Below are 15,199 nucleotides of genomic sequence, written 5' to 3'. Positions count from 1 at the left end.
TATGTATACAGACCTTAATTTAAAAGGCCCATTGTCTCTGAATGCACACCTAAGAAGCTGTGGGGTTTTAGGTCCCCCAACCATGCTTGATAGCTGTGGACTCACTGCCTTAGCCTTTGACTAAGTTTTCTCATTTCATGGCAGGAAATTTCTTTGGAAACTAAGGCCTTGCATTAAATAAAACAAAAAGCTATCTAAGCAGTTTGTATCTGCTGAAGTAACTCAGTTTCTTCTGAAATCTATTGACAAGGGTATATGGGTCAGTCACCACAACCTCCTTCTCAAAGGAGTGTCAGACATATCAATATGTGTGTGACTCTCTTCTTGTGTTAGCTGACTTACTAATGCTACTACAACAGCAGATTCTCCTTTAGCCGAAATATTAGCGTTTCGGATTCTGGAGTGAGAGAAGTTGAAGTCATTTCTTCATGTTGCATGCATGCACAGAAATGATGATTAGTGGAGGATTTGAATTGTACGTATTGTACGTAGCATATGAATTTGGTTTTGTAAATATTCCCTGACTGTTTTTAATACCTTTTTAAATAGGTCTTACCTTTTGGTGAAATCTTTAACATGAAGATAGGAAAGCCAGTTAAGGCCAAAATTTTGTACCAGTTGAGTAGCTCATATGTACATTTTTGTCATGACAGTGTACAAACACCTGGAGATCTGCACATTCATGTGGCTTGTGAAACTGGCTATTTGTAAACCTGCCCATGTAATATATTATTATGGGTTGAACATAACTGCTGCCCTTTTATAGGCAGTTCAACTGTTTTTTACAACTCTTGTTATGGAGTGACAGGTAAAAATAGTAACACCCACAGGCATCCCAAACATGGGCACAAGTCACCAAAACAAAGGCAAGTGCAAGGCATGTAGGTTGAGGGTCGTTGCCAATTGTTCTATTGTGAAGGTTTGTGTGTCTGTGGGAGGGGAGCAAAAGGAAACGCCAGAGCAGCAGGGGCAGAAAATCTAAGGTTATAGTCAAAACAAGCAGTGGGAATGTGTCCTGAGAGAGAGATTTTTGGCTAGGCCCCAAAAGAGAAGTTTTGGGCTAAGTGCTAACTGGAAAGCGTTTGGAGCTGTGAGCAAAGATCCTATCGCTTGCTATTTTATTATTCAGCAAAACAAATTTTTGTACATTTTCTTTGAGTAAACAAATAGGATTGCATTAAAGAAACACACCAGATGTTACCAATTTTTCCTTCTAGTGGAAACAACCTACAGCACCCTGAGTAGCCTAACTGCTCAAGTAAAAAAGATGTCGCAACATGCAGCTCAGACACTGCAACTTCTTTATGCGTGCATGGATTTTTTCATTCTCCCTCCTCAAATCCTACATATTTCCTTGTCAATGAAGAATTGTCTGGAGACTATATAGGATTCTTTAGCATGGTTATTCATTTGGAAGGATCTACTTTATATTTTAATTTATGTTTGGATCAGGTCAAATCCAAATTCCCAGATTTGAACAGCTCTGGGTTTTATAAATACAGATCTAAACTGTACATTTCTATCCCTTCTGTTCCTTCTGATATAGTAGTGCTTGCGACTCCATTGTGGATCAGAGCCTCATTGTGATAGGCACTGTACAAATGCCAGTCTTCCCTTTTATAGTACAGGTATTTGCATACTTTCTAGCCTGGAGCTACGTGGACCCCAAATGGGGTTGGAAAGCACGATACTTTCCTGTGACTGTTCCACAGTTATCTCACTAGCTTTTTGAAGATCACCACACAGTAGGCTTGATTAAATATGTTTTTGAATGCATGCTCTGCAGTAGCTCAACCCATTTTTCTGGGTAGCACAGAGTGTGAGATGACTTAGTTCAGGTGCAGGGCGGGAAGAGCATAATATGTGTCAGCGGTTATGCAAGTTATTCTCAACCAGGGAGCCATGGCACCCTGGGATGCCTTGAGATCCTTTCATGGGTGTTGCAGGATGCCACACAATGTTACCACTGTTAGGTGTGCAAATATGATTCACAAGATAAACCTAGATAGGAACCCATAGTGTTATAAATGTTCTGACCTGTTGTGGTCTTTCTGAGTTCTTTGCGGGAGACAAATTATTCCAATATTTTTCTGTAGTCGAAAAGCAAGAGAAAACTATGAGCTGGCATTTTTCATGGACAGCCTTAAGTCTAAACAGGTTGAGAACCACTGGGATATGCACAGATGCATTTTGCTGTTGTTAAAAAAAAAAGCATTGCATAGTGTAAGTGCACGGCCCCACAGATGAATGCGGCTGGATGCACAATATTTTTCTGTTTTGGTATTGTCTAAATGTCCCATCAAGGTGGTGACTCAGGGATCTTACAAATGCTCCAGTGATCTTAGAGTCTGTGTAGAAGATGAGACAATAGCAGGGAGACAGGATGAGAGGATAGGCCCAAGGTAAGAGTGTCGTGATGAGGAGTATTTTAATAAGCAGTGGTTGTGGCACACTAGCTGCCTAGCCCTTGCTGCAGCTGCTTTTCCAAGCATGATCCTTGTGGAGATGCAGGTGATTGTTTGGAATAGAGCTTGCACCGGTGTCCTCTCCTGGCCTCTCTGGCTACTGCACAGGTGCAGTAGTAGAACTAGTGCCTTGCTCTCTTGGTGGCCATTTTAACTGAAGCACATGCAGGGTGTTTTGCAGCTGGTAGACACTGGGTTGAGAATGCCCTTTCCCTATCCATCTCCCAGCTCTTCCTAAAATGCGTATTCTATGCTCATGGCTCCAAGGTAATTCTGGGATGATTTCGTTCAGAAAAAATGTTTTCCTCTTGATAAGCTACATCTTTCCTCTTAATTGAGCTTACACGCTCAGAAATTCTTAACAGTCCTAGTCATCTCCCCAGCACAATAAGCCATTCAGAAGGAAAATATATTACATAATCACTGTGAGAGGTTTTTCTTTGTTTATTAATCTTAAATTTCCTACCCGTCAATGGATAAGTAAAATCTTCCTATTGTAACAGTATGGCATTTTTCATGGTTGTGCTGCTACGTGCAGGTTATACAGCAAAAGTTCTTTGTGGTCAGGATCCTTTAAAATGTTGACTGAGGGGGGCTTTGCCCAGGGATGTGATATAGCACAATCAGATTCACACATGAAAACAACATTTTCCGGGTCTTCTGCAAGTTATTAAGTTTATTATCATGCAAAAATCTCTCTTTACCTTTTTAATCACATATTCAGAGTAGCAAACAAAATCATCTTTAACATAAACATCTTTATAATCTTTAGCATAAGCAAAACCATCTGGTTCAAGCACTGTCTTTCCATTTTACTTTACAGTTTTCTTTATTTTCACAAACTCTTTTCACCTTTAAACTGTGACTATAATGTCTTTACAGAAACCTATAGAATAAAAACTCTGTGCAAACTAGAAAAATTGGTCACTTTCTTAAATATTTGCTGTAATTTAGCTTTCTGTTCTACATTCAACTTGCATTATTAGTAGTTATCTATAGAAGAATGGAAGATATTTTTATTCTATATAAAACTCCCATGAATTAGCAATACCTCTCAAAATCTAGGAATACTATTATTATTTTCTTGCATTGGTTAATATTCCAACTAAGATTAGGGTTCCATTGAGCTAAGTACCATATAAAAACATAGTGTAAGATGACACCTTCTCCAGAAAGCTTACAGTCTAAATATCACATCCATAAATCACATCGGTATATTGCAACCTTAAAAAATTATCTTCTTTAAGTCTTCTGTGTGAAGAAACACTGAAACACTGAAACTCCCCCAATAGCCCCCTGAGAAAGGACCTTTGTACACACAACAAAATTGGCCTTTAAAGTGGCTTAAATGCCCTTTTGCACCACTTTAATGACGTTGCTGTTTATGCTCTCAGTGGTATATTGCACTTTAAATGACTTTGGTAAGTAACAAGATAAAACACCTCTAAGGTGTTTTAGTTTGCCTACCTAAGTGCAACAGGCATGGAGGGAAACACTGGGCCCCGTGCAGCTTGGGGGCTGTGTAGGCAGCCTGTGGTGGGGGGGAAGGTGGCGAGCCTGATTTTTTTTTTTTTTTTTCTCCCCAGAGCCTGCCTGCCTGCCTGAGCTGTGTGGAGGGCCTGGTGCTTCCCTCTGTGGCTGTGTGTGTGTGGGGGGGGATGCCCCCTGGGACCAGCTAGATTGGGTGCTGGTGGCTGGGTGCAGCTGGGGGTCACCGCTGCTGCCGCAGAAGGAAGCACCAGCCCCCCCACAGCTCAGGGACAGATCAGCATGTCGGCTGCTTGCCTCCTCCCCCCAGCCAGAGAGGCAAATAAGGATCAGGCCCCCACCTTTGTGTACTCACCATGGGGGTTTAGTTCAGTTTAATTCTCCCTAAATTGAAGCGATGTCTTTAAAAGCCCACAGTTTCAATTTAGGGAGAGCTAAACCAAATGAAACCCCTGTAGCAGCTACAAGCACCCACAATCAGTAAATCACATCGGTATATTGCAACCTTAAAAAACTATCTCCTTTAGTTGTTCTGTGTGTATACACATTGAATCCCCCTCAGATAGCCCCCTGAGAAAAGTCCTGTCTTTCTTACAGTGGAACCTTACATAGCAACAAGGTATATTGTGAATAAAACTTTGCTAAAAAAACTAATTCTCCTCTTTACAACTATCTTATTAAGAAAATTTTCTCTCCTATGTGCAACAGTATTCAGATGATATCGGAGAGTTCTTACATCACCAAAATAAGATACTGAGGCATATAAACCCTCAACATTGCGTGTCACAAGATCTAGATTGATCAACAGATTTCAAAGTACCCAGTTTACAAAACAACTGTTGTGTCTTTTGCACACCAGTAATGCATATGTCCACACGTGTAAACAAACATTTAGGTTTGTAACAATGTTTGTGTGTATGAATCAATGCTAAAATGTTAAAGATTTAGGAACAGCATTACTGTAAAAATGAGAAAAGTTGATCTTTTGGTATATAATGATTTTGTTTTAGGTTTCTATATCAGTCCAATATTTCTATTCCATTCCAATAATTTTATATACTTACTTTTCCTTGGGAAAGATGGAGTTCCTTATAAGCCATAATTACCACTTTACACCTGCTAATTTAGCTATATTCAGAATTAGAATGCTTTAGAAGATGAGCTGATTTTTCTAACAGTTTAATTATCCCCTGATTAATTGTATTGGAAGGATCTGAACCAGTCAAAACATGGTTACTTGTGCTTTTTTGAAAAAGAAAGAAGAGCAACAAATGTTATACCTATTTCATCACTGTTTTCAGTGAACAATCAGGCTAATTTTATCTTTATTTTGGGCTGGTTTGTAGATGACATGATCACTTGCTGAATGTTTGCACCCAGCTCTTTAAGATGATTTATTTATTTATTTATTTTTTGCTTTCAGTGACACTTAGCCTTCACCCACAGCTTTGCATGGCAGCCTGGATGTCACAACTTCTCTTATGGGTCTCTTGAAGTCCCTGGGAGGGAGGGAAAGAGGGGTAAGCCTGCAAAGTGAAAAATGCAGAGATCTAGGAATGGCTCAGCCAGCTGAAAGTTACGGGAAGGGAAAAGCTCCGGTTTCACTCAAAATAAAAAAAATAAAAAGAATGGCTCCTTTCAAGGCAGGCGGAGGCAGCCTGGCTGAGAGTCAATGAGGTTTAAAAATCCAAGAGGTCCAATAACTGAAAATCTGTACATATTCAAAGCAATATTTGAAATACCGCACAAGTGCAGATAAAAAAAAAAAGTGTGATGGTTTTTCCATCCTTCTGGTGTGTACAGCCAGCCATGTTCTAAAACCATGCAATATTTCTTTCTCAAAAACTCTGAGCATATGTGGTTAAGTTCAGCCAGCCCCTGTTGTCAAAGGATGTGGGTGAAGGCCTGCTATGGAATGACTCCTTTGGTCACTTTTTTCAGTAGGAAGATGGCTGGCCGTTCCAAGAAAAGAAATGAATTACTTTTGTTATCCCATTAAAATGCAAACTGCTGCTGCTATTATTATAAAACCTGGACAAAGTGAAGGCTCCAGCAATGATGCAGTCGTTAGCCTCTAAAACAGAATTACTTCTCCTAACAGGGTTCCAGTTTATAGAGCTCATTTCATGAAGAATAAAATGACATGAAAAATAAGAGTCATGGGATTTGGGGCACCTGGCTGCAAGTTCATACCAGAAATCTCACACTCCCTTTTTCTCTTCCTCCCTCCGCCCCTTGCTTACTGTCTCCTCTCTTTTTCTCCCTCCCTTGGTCTTTGTCTCTTTCCCTTTAATCCCCTTGTACATTGTTCCAGATTTTCCCTATAGTCCCAGACAGGCTCTGAAGCCTTCTATGAAAGCATAGGTAGAGGGCAAAAGATCAATGAATAAAGCACTGAGTACTTACCTCTTAGAGCCTGTTATACTGTCAGCTCAAAGTTAAAGTGCCATAAATCTGGTGGTCTCACGTCAGTCCCCCGTGTATTGCAGTCCACCTCATAAAACTACTACTTAATTAAGTACAGTTCAGTACAATTGGCAATCTCTCTACTCAGCAAAGGCCTAGGACTAAACACATAAACCTGTTCCCAGTCCCTGTAGGTTGGGGCTTGAGGCCAGGAGAGGGTGAAGGCAGAGAGGGGATTTTGCAGTTGCCAGCACAACACTTTTACTTGGCTGTGGAGAAAGCGAGAACTTTTGTTTCCATTGCTGAAATGTCCATGAGCATACAAATTTAGATAGGAAAGGATGATGGTGAATACTTCAGGTGACTTGTGCGAAGGAACAGTAATGGCCTGATGAGGACTGCGTCTTGGCTTTTAGCTAGGTTGGGAGTGACCAAAACTTATTACTGTCAATTGTTTGTTGGCCGAAGTGAAGTGATTTGCATCTCAGTGAAGTTTCTAGTGAATAGGGATCCATACTCCTAAGAGCATCATTTATATGTGGCAACTTTTGGGACCAGTCTTAGTGGAGAGTCTCAGGGGCTCCCTGCTAGAGGAAGCTGATGCTTCATGTTAGTATTGAGATACAGTATTGATGCTGCAATAGTTGTGTGGGGAGAGGAATGCTTCGGCCATTCATTCTTTCCTTTCCTTCGTCCCTGACATCTGACCGCACTATTACGAACATGTAACTTCTAATGCTGCCAAAAAAATCTTTTAATCAAGCCCGTGGCCTTAGAAGGATGAAATACTTGAGTACTGGAGGACAGCAGTTTGATGTCTCTTGCCTGTTTCTTCTGAACATTGGGCGTCTCAGATGTGCAAGCAGGAATCTCCATTAGAAGCCTATCACACTTTTATTCTATTTTTTAGGTCCTTACCAGAACAATAATAATTAATGAGCTTTACTTGGCAGGCACATGTATTTCTGGGAATTAGTCAAAACCCTCTTTATAGGGTTTTTAAAAAAACTTACTAGACATTGACATTTTGTTCCTGCTATTGATAATGTGAAACCCTGACTAGCAGCTGGAAAACTGGCCGTATTGCACTGATCACTCCTTGCGTGACACAAGGAAGGTGGCAGCTTTCAGCATTTCTACTGTGAAACAAAGGGCAGACTGGTTGTAAATGTTCAGTCTGGAATGTGAATCTTTGCACAAAATAAGTCAGAAGGGGGAGAAAGTATTTTATATTTTGAAAAATAAAATATACATTCAATGGGTTTTGAGTTGTATATGTGTATTAAAGGGCGGGGGGTTGACCCAGACCCCAACTCCTGTCTCTGACTAGCATTAATAACAAATATTTATCAAGGTTTCTTTCTTCTTTGTGTAAAACTCATTCTTGTGAAAAAGATCTATGTGTTGCTGTGGTTCTCAATGAATTTAATTCTTTGTTCTTTATTAATACCATGCTAACTCCAACCCAGCCAAATTTGAAGAACTGTTTTACTAAGCTTTATAGCATATAGTGAGAGGGAGTCCTTGCCTAAAAAGATGAAAATTTAAGTAGGTAAGCTAGACCAGGGGTTAGCAACCTATGGTCTGAGGGCCAGATCCCACCTGTGAAGACACTGGATCTGGCCTCCAGCAGTACAGGGAATCTGCAGACTGCTGCAACCTGCTGTGTTCCAGCTGTTCCTTCCACAGCATCCGCTGATTACTGGTGGGCGTGGAAACTGATAGCCTGCAGCAGTGGCTGGGTTGGAAGCAGTGGCCAGTGGTAAAGGGCTGCCAAGCCCGAAGCTAGGAAAAGGGAGGTAAGAAGTTGGTACTGACTCCTCATTTTATGGATGAAAAACTGAAACAAGGACAATAAAATACTGGCCCCTTGGAGTAAGTGGGAAACAACATAATTGACTCCATTGCACCAGGATTGCACTCACAGACACTGAGTAACTTCTCCAGGGGACTAATGCCTGAATTAGGGATCAGCCCATGATCTTCTGAGTCCCAGTCTGGTACCTTAGTCTTTTGCACCTATAGATCTCAAAACACAGTACAAAGATAAAAGTAAGCGTGGTGGGCTTGCTACTTTTGCCTGGCAAGCCCAGCTTGGAGAAGGACACTTCGGATTAGTTGAACATTTCCAGCTAACAGCTGGGAGGGGTTTGCCCCGCCCCTGCTTGGAGAGCTGGGGCATGCGAAGAGCCCCTGGACCTGATTGAAGATACCTAAATACCTCTGAAGGATCTGCATCTAAGTGCCTTGTTCAGTGGCACATGGTATATGCATAGGTTCATAGATTGTAGAGTCAGAAGGGATTCAGTGGATCATCGTGTCCGACCCCCTGCCCCTGGCAGGAAAGAGGACCGAGGTCAGATGACCCCAGCCAGGTGCCTATCTAGCCTCCTCTTGAAGCCCTCCAAGTTAGGTGATAGTACCACCTCTCTTGGAAACCCATTGCAGACTCTGGCCACCCTTACTGTAAAAAATTTCTTCCTAATGTCTAACCTAAATCTACTCTCCACTAGTTTGTACTCATTATTCCTAGTTACTCTCTGGGGCACTCTGGTAAACAGCGCATCCCCAATTCCCTGCTGTACTCCCCTGATAAACTTGTAGATGGCTACAAGGTCACCCCTCAGCTGTCTTTTGTAAAGGCTGAAGAGATCCAGATCCCTCAACCTCTCCTTGTAGGGTCTTTCATGGAGGCCAGCAATCATGCAAGTGGCCCTCCTCTGAACCCTCTCCAGGTTCTCCGTGTCCCTCTTGAAGTGCGGCGCCCAAAACTGGAAACAGTACTTCAACTGTGGCCTGACCAATGCCGTGTAGAGGGGGAGCATCACCTCCCTTGATCTGTTGGTCATGCATCTGTTAATACATGACAAGGTGTGATTGGCTTTGTTGATGGCCTTGTTACACTGCTGACTCACATTCATCTTGGGGTCAACTATGACTCCAAGATCTCTCTCAGCCTCTGAGCTGCTGAGGAGGTCATCCCCCAACCTGTAGGTGTGCTGGGGATTCCTCCTTCCTAGGCGGAGTACCTTACATTTATCTTTGTTGAATTCCATCCTATTTCATTCTGCCCATTGGTCTAATCTGTCCAGGTCTGCCTGTATCTGCTCCCTGCCCTCCATTGTATTAACTTTGCCCCAAAACTTGGTATCATCTGTGAACTTGGAGAGGGTGCTCTCCATACCCTCGTCCAAATCACTGATGAAGATATTAAAGAACATTGGCCCAAGGACCGAACCCTGTGGGACCCCACTGCCCACCTCCTTCCAGGCTGAGAACGACCCGGCCACCACCACTCTCTGGGTGCAGTCCCTAAGCCAGTTGGCCACCCACCTGACTGTGTTCACTCCACAGCCCATTAGCTTCCCTATGAGAATAGGTTGCAAAACTGTGTCCAAGTAGATGAAATCACCCTCAGCTCCTGGGTCAAGGCAGTGTGTGACCTGGTCATAAAAAGCTATAAGGTTTATCAGGCAGGATCTACCTATGATGAACCCTTGCTGGTTTCCTTTCAGCATTGTTTCCCCTGCTGGGCCTTCACAAATGCAGTCTTTGATGATTTTTTCCAGTATTTTCACAGGGATAGAGGTAGGACTGACTGGCCTGAAGTTACCCGGCTCCTCCCTTCTCCTCCTGCCTTCTCCCCTTCTTAAAAATAGGCACCATGTTGGCCTTTTTTCCAGTCCTCAGGGACCTGGCTGGAGCACCATGAGAGCTCAAACAGCTATGCCAGTGGCTCAGCTATGACACTGGCCAATTCCTTTAGCAACCGTGGATGGAGGTCATCTGGCCCAGTTGACTTGTACCCATCCAGCCCTTCCAAGTGCTCCTAAAGTAAGTTAGCACTAACCTTTGGTGGTCTGGTGCTTTTTGGACATCTGTCTATGCTCAAGGTGAGGGAATTGTCCTGGTCAGTATTCAGGAATACTGAACTAAAGAACCCATTGAAGAGCTCTGCCTTTTTCTCTGCATCGACCACCAGCTGTCCTGATTTGTCCTGCAGGGGCCCTATGTCACTTTGTGCTTTCCTTTTGCTCGTTATGTATCTGTAGAAAGACTTCTTATTGCCCTTAATTGTTGTAGCCATCCTAAACTCCAGTCCTGCCTTGGCCTGCCTAACTGACTCCCTGCAATAGTGCACCAGGGTGGTGTATGCCTCCTTGGTGGCTGCCCCCTGCTTCTACTGCCTATAAATCTCTTTCTTTGCCCTCCGTCTTTCCTGAAGCTCCCTGTTCAGCCAAGGGGGAGGTGGATGGGGGGGTTATCCCCTTACCCCCTTTCCTGAGTAAGGGGATAGACTCCTTTTGTGCCCCAAGGATCACTTCCTTGAGAAACTTCCAACCGTCTTGGACCCCCATTAGCTCGATGCTCTTGAGTTCTGCCACCTCAATAACTAGCCCTCTAAGTTTACTAAAGTTGGCCCTTCTGAAGTCTAAAAACTTTACCATCACTGAATGTTTTTCTCACCCTTCACTGGATAGTGAACTCTACCAAGTGGTGGTCACTATCACTCAGGTTACTGCATACCCTCAGGTCCCCCACGAGATCATCCCCTGTTGCTAAGACCTGGTCTAGCAAGGTGCTACCCCTGGTGGGGCTGGACATCACCTGGGTTAGGTGGAGGTCCTGCACACAGTGTAAGAACCTCCTTGAGCAGCTTGTTTTGGCCACCTGTTCCTCCCAGCAGATGTATGGTTAATTTAGGTCCCCCGTGACCACTGCCTCCCTCACTTATATGGCATCTGAGAGCTAACTGGAGAATACCTTGTCTAGATCATCATCCTGGTGAGGAAGTCTGTAGTAGACCCCCACTACCAAGTCCTTTTCCCCTGCTCCCCCCACCGGATCCTGACCCACAGTGGATCTGTATTCTCCTCCTCCACTCCTGCCTTGATGATGGAAGATGTGTACTGCTCCTTAACATAGAGAGCTACACCCCTGCCTTTTCTCCTTACTCTGTCTCATCTATACAGCCTGTACCCCTCAATGCCTACCATCCAGTCATGAGCAGAATCCCACCATGTTTCAGTTAAGCTGACCAGGTCATACTGCATGCTAGCAAGTAGGAGTGTGAGTTCCTCCTGCTTGTTCCCCATACTCCTGGCATTTCTGTAAAGACAATTTAGCCCCCCAGTGGGTGCTCTTAGTGCCTTTTTACCTTGATGCTTTGTGATCCCCTTAGGGCTTACCTGGTTAGGTCTGGTGCCTTGATTGTGGCTTTCCAACCCTGGGTTCTCATCAAGCACCGGTTCCCCGTCCCCCGTCAAACCTAGTTTAAAGCTTTTCAGAGGAGATCAGCCAACCTGAGGGAGAAGAGATGCTTACCTCTAGGAGAGAGATGAAGATCATCCCATCCTAGGAAGTCTTTTCGCTGGAAGTGCTACTCATGGTTGTAGAATCTGAATCCCTCCTGAAGACAACATCTCTGGAGCCGCCAGTTGACTTCCCTGATGCGGGCATCCTGGTACCTTTGGCTGCTGCTAACTGGAAGGATGGAGGAGAATACCACCTGTGCCCCTGACTTCCTAAGCCTGACCCCCAGCTCATGGAAGTCCTTCATGATGCGGTCAGGACTACTCCCAGCTACACCGTTAGTGCCCACATGGACAAGGACCATGTGGTTGGAGGGCTTAATGAAATTAGGACTCCTTGCAGTGATGTCACTGATCTTAGCTCCAGGCATGCAGGAGACCTCTCTCATCATGGGATCTGGTCAGCAGATTGGCCCTTTTGTGCCTCTCGGGATTGAGTTGCCCACCATGATAACTTGATCTTTCTTCTTCTGCCTGGGCAGTGGTCCCCCAGTCTGCCCGGCGGTGGCTACAGGGACTACCTCATCTGCATCCTCCTCTTCTGGAGAATGTTCATCCTCTGTCTCCTCCACCAAGGCTGTCAGGGCCCCGTTGCTGTTCCCCAGATGCACTGGGGAAGCAGATGCTGGGTGAATGGCAGAAATAGGACTTAAACCTCAGGTTGCCTTATGTCACAGGTTCCATGAGAGGGGTGCTTGCTCAGGGTCTCTGGCCTTTCCTAGTCTCTCTGAGTACTCTGTAAAGCCAGGCAGGCATGGCTTCTAGAGAGGGGGAAGTCCCTGGATCCCTTCATCTCTGAGACCCCATCCTTTAGATCCCTGACATAACTGGTTACCTATGGCCTTCCCTTAGGGAGTTACCTTCCAGCTTATCTCCTGAGAGAGGAACTTTACCCAGAGCTGGCTTTAAGGGATATGGAACCCCAGGCAAACTTATATTTTGGCACCCCTCCCTGCCAGTGCCCACCTCAGTGACCCCACCTGGAGCCCTCCCCCATCCCCAAGTCAGCAGTGCTCTTGCCCTCCTGCAGAGGAGCTCCATCCAACAAGTCAAGGAGCTGGACAGGGCATCTGCCTGTGGCAGGGACCACTGGTTGCAACTCCATGGAGCCAAAGTGGAGGGAGCAGAAGCCTGTAATGAGTGGCTGGCAAGTGCTGGTATGGGGGCTCCAGTGCCCTGTGGCCACAACAGGACTTCTCCAGGGTCCAACATGCAACCAGCTGTATGTAGCTGAGATTCAGCTGAAGCCCTCCCTTGCTCCCCTCCATGGATCGCTAGCCTGAGCCCAGGGCTCCCTGCATGCACTGCTTTGCCCTTCCTATCTGGGTGGGAGCAGGTGATGCTGTTGCCCTGCACACCGAATCCAGGCACCTTGCCCTGCCCTGCCCTGCCCTGACAAGGCCCCCTTCCCACCTGCCCTGGTATTGCAAGGGACTTCAAGCAATGCCCCAGCCAGCACTGCTACTGGCTGCTCATGGTGCTCATGTGAGTGTGTGTGTGAATGGCACCCCCCAACCATGGTGCCCTGGGCAGTCACCCACCCCTAAGGCTGGATCTAATGTTACCTCTTCAGAGGGAAAGAGGAAAGTGCCAAGCAGTAAAGCAGACTACTTCTCTTCAATAAAGGCCTTTAGTGGGCAAATTCAAGTCCACCAAACAGATTCCAGAGTCCTCAGTCCAACCTGCATAGCCCTAAACACTCCAAAGTTAGGTCCGCTCTTCTCTCTCTCCTGGGCTTCTCTCCCTCTTCTTCAGCCCCTTTTTTCTATTGTTCACCTTGTTTCCATGTACAGAGGTAGCTTTTTCTGATATTTGTTAGTTGGAGTCCACTCAATGCCTCAATAAGGCTATTCAGCTCTTTGTTGGTGGAAGTATCTGTTGTTTCATTCAGCACCTAGGCAGCTCTGGTACCTAGTACAGACCCTATTAACTCTTCTTTTCCCGGGTACAAACCAGTGAGAGTAACTGAGGCATGTAACATAATTACAACAACGAACACATTTTAAGCCACAAATATTACAACAAAACCATAGTCTATTCTATCTTAGTACCAGTTTGAACCATTCAACCACTGATCTCTAGTCTCCAGGAGCACACTTCTTTTGTGGCTTTGCTTTTGGAATCTGTGCACAGATCAAGCTTCAAATGTCATGGCTGGTCTATATTTCTATCTTGGGCTGAACCAAAACCACAAGTATAAACACCGTGAATGCCGAGGGGTTGAAGATCTGGTGTCAGAGCCAGCTCCAAATATTGTGGATCAGGTATGTCTCTAAAATAATATATTGAGGTCAGTGCTTTGGAGTGTTAATTACTTTAAAGAAGAAGAAAGGTTTGGGTTTTTTTCAAGAGAGGAAACCAAAGTTTATAAACTATTTTTCCACAAGGAAAACTTTTGGTCAAAGTTACTTTGGTATTTGGGGAAAAAATATTTATAATGGCTGATATACAGAATTCAATCAGAAACTTCAACACGGTGGATGCTGCCTGCCTGAGGCCACAGCATCTTGCACAGGTATAACTGAGACTTGGGTTTTTTTCACTCACACTGCACAGCAACACCTTTTTAGCCATGAAACTCCTGAGACATATCTCTGTAGTTTTGTCAACTGTAGGATGAAATGGTCATCCTGGAGAGTTCTTTTGCTTTGTTTCCAAAGGTTTTTTGCCAACCTGAGGCCAGAGCTTTTGGTCTGACTAAGCACTGCTTGTTGCAAGGCAGTTGGTACAAAGAGGGTCTGTACCAGCATAGATCCCCAGCACAATTCAGTGCAATCCTAACTTAGATTATCTTCCCACTGCCCCAAGGTACTGTTATAGCAATTAGGGACTAAGAGATAGAGGTGATCTTACTGTGTTCTTACCTTTTGCCCTGGAGATGCAACCAAATCACAGAAATCCACAGTTGTGGTCTTTCTGAGTTCTTTGCAATAGGAAAACTGCTCTATTATTTTTCTGTAATCAAAAAAAAGAGTGAAAACTAAGCTGGCATTTTCCAAGGGGTGCTGCAAATGTATTCAAAGGTGCCTGGAGTCTGAAAAGGTTGAGAACCACTGGTCTACAGTCAGCAGCAAGTGAAGAACTCTTGTAAGGCCACGACAGCTTTGTGGCACAGAGAGATTCCCTAACGAAGGAAATGCTCACAGGGTTTGTTAAACCAGTTGGGTGATGACTTTGTATCAGCAAAGGGGCACAGAGAAGCAGGAATGGAGTTAAGGATCAATTCCTTTGAATTTTAAATACTCTTGCACTGATGTTTTGGATACAAAACTTATAGAAGATGGTGGTGGCCTTTGGGCTGGCTCATGGGGTGCAAATCCTTACCTTTGTAACTGAAAGATGGGATTTGCATAAACTTTTGAAAACTCACACTGAAGCTTTTCTATAGCTACATCTCTGTGATATGATGTAGTTATGTGCTTCAACATCATGACTGTCCATGGGGATTCTGTGCCTGTGGGGAGACTTGCTTCTCTTAATGACACAGCTGAATGATTTGAGTCCTCCACTCTGGAGTAAATTACATTC

General features: G+C 44.4%; 1 pseudogene; it reads right to left on the bottom strand.

The window, feature by feature from the left end:
• Positions 1 to 264: 264 nt before the first annotated feature.
• LOC149868931 (uncharacterized) lies at positions 265 to 15,099 on the bottom strand (annotated as a pseudogene).
• Positions 15,100 to 15,199: the final 100 nt, after the last annotated feature.

The sequence above is a fragment of the Crocodylus siamensis genome, chromosome 3 (genome assembly GCF_052110815.1).
Source record: "Crocodylus siamensis isolate JL-2025a chromosome 3, ASM5211081v1, whole genome shotgun sequence".
Lineage (NCBI taxonomy): Eukaryota > Metazoa > Chordata > Crocodylia > Crocodylidae > Crocodylus > Crocodylus siamensis.
This window is presented reverse-complemented; position numbering and strand designations above follow the sequence as displayed.